Genomic DNA, 2,556 nt, shown 5'->3' with positions numbered 1-2,556 from the left:
AGATATATATTATATATAAAAATATTACATATATATTACACCCCCCCACACTCATATGTATATATATATTTATATACATACATACATACATACATACATACATACATACATACATACATATATACATACATATATACATACATACTTAAATACGCGCACACACACATACACTTCTCCGGCTACTCACACACAACTAAACGTGTTTCTTTTACACCTGCCATAGGTCTAATTACCACTACAACAATACAAGAGATCAGCTTACTTAACTTGCTTCGTCGACTGACTTAACTCACTCGCTGACTGAATGGCGATATATATATATATATATATGATTGTCAGAGAACCACAAGAGTTCAACATAAAACAACAAAGAAAATGTAAAAACGTATCAGCCGTCCGATCAAAGAGGGAATTACCGAATAGTAAGGATCTAAAGACAAACAAATAACAACAGCAGCAGCAGCAGCAGCAGTATCAGCAGCAGAAGTAGCAGCAGCAACAACATGGGAAACACCAAATGTGTGGCTAATATAAGCGCTTATTTCTCACGCATTATACGCAGAATTTAGTCTCCCCATCAGTAATTATTGTTGCTTTCTTAAATTCATCATCAAAATCATCACCATTATCAACATCATGTTCACAGCTGTGGCCGTTGTTATTATTATTGAAACATTCGAATAATAAGAAAGCATTTATAATAATAATAATAATAATGATAATGGTTTCAAATTTTGCCACAAGAGCAGGAATTTTGGGTGAGAGGACTAGTGGATTATATCGACCCCAGTGGCACTTATATTATCGGCCGCGAAAGGATGAAAGGCGAAATCGACCACGGCGGAATTTGAACTCAGAACGGAACGACAAGCGAAATACCACTACGCATTTTGCTCAGCGTGCTAATGATTCTACCAGCAATAGTAGTAGTAGTAGTAGTAGTAGTAGTTTCAAATTTTGCCGCAAGGGCAACCATTTTATTGGAGGAGACGAGTCGATCACATCAAACCCAGTGTTCAGCTGGTACTTATCGACCCCGACATGGTGAAAGGCAAAGTCGACCTCGGTGTAATTTGAACTCAGAACGTAGCGACGGGTGAAATACCGCAAGCATTTCGTCCAGCGTGCTAACGATACCGCCAGTTCACCGCCTTAATAATAATAATAATAATAATAATAATAATAATAATAATAATAATAATAATAATAATAATAATAATAATAATAATAATAATGCATTACTAATTTTAGTGGTTAATGAAGATATTATTGCTGTGGTTTGGGCGTTTGGCATCTAGAATGTTTCTTCAAGACAAGCTTTTCAGGAATGGAAGCGCCTACAACTGCAACTGCCCGCGATGGATGCAGAGAGGCGAAACTGTCCTGCATGCAATCGTTCAGTGTCCGGGCATTAGCGACTAGCGGGCCTATCTCTTGTCAGACAAATCCAGCTGTCCGTCAAGTGTATAGTAAAAATTGACGCCCCACTTTCGTTTGAGAGAGAGGAGAGATCTTTCTCTGCTTCGTGGCTATGACACAAGAAGCTGTGTGCTGGACCCGTCTGAAAGGTTTGAAGACATGTATGTTCCTATCTGGCCAAGATCTCATCAATTTCTTCAAATATCATTTGAAGAGGAAGGTGAGGTTAGAGAGGTAGGTGCTACCTTTAAGTGTGCTTATCAAAAGGTGAGCGAAAATGGCAAAACTAATGAGGCCGAATGTATATACTGTGGGTTTGCTTTTCTAAGTAGGAGCTAAGAAACTGGAAGACGGTACTTCCCATATCTTGGGGATAGCAGAATAATCCGGAACATTTTGTATAGGGTTTACTCTGAATTACCCAAAGTGGATTACCCCGCTATTGAAGATTCTATTAATTAAATATTTATTGTTAATTTCTATTTTTTATATCTTTTTGCCATATCCTTACTATTGTAGTGTCTCCTCTTGATAGAATTAAAACCTATATATATATATATGGCCAATAAAAGAAATCATCATCATCATGAAAGGAATTAAGGAAGAAATCGTTATCAGCATAAAAGAAATTATTGTTATTGCTGCTGTTATTGTTATTTGTGTGATGTATTGGTAAGAACGACAAACAGAAATGCCTTGCGGTGTTCATTTAGATGTTGTTGTTTTATGTTGTGTGTTGAAAGGCCGCTCAGGTCAATTCTCTCTTTGATGCCTTCAGGAGGCTGACACAATAAATACTGGACAGAGTTTAAATTTGCTTTCACCGATGATTGCATTGTGCTTAGAAATTCATGACCTTGTGCCGGTGCAAGAAGTTATTTTTATTAGCCTGGAGGCAGCGAGAATCGTTAGCACGCCGGATCAACTGCTTAGCGGAAATGTTTGCTTATACGTGTGTGTGTTTGTGTACGTATGTACACACACACACACACACACACATACACACACACACACACACACACACACACACACACACACATATATAGTGCTCCATACATATACATATATATATATAGTGCTCCAATATATATATACACACATACACATATAAATATATATATATATATATATATATAT

The sequence above is a fragment of the Octopus bimaculoides genome, chromosome 20, assembly GCF_001194135.2.
Source record: "Octopus bimaculoides isolate UCB-OBI-ISO-001 chromosome 20, ASM119413v2, whole genome shotgun sequence".
In the NCBI taxonomy this organism is placed as follows: Eukaryota; Metazoa; Mollusca; class Cephalopoda; order Octopoda; family Octopodidae; genus Octopus; species Octopus bimaculoides.
This window is presented reverse-complemented; position numbering follows the sequence as displayed.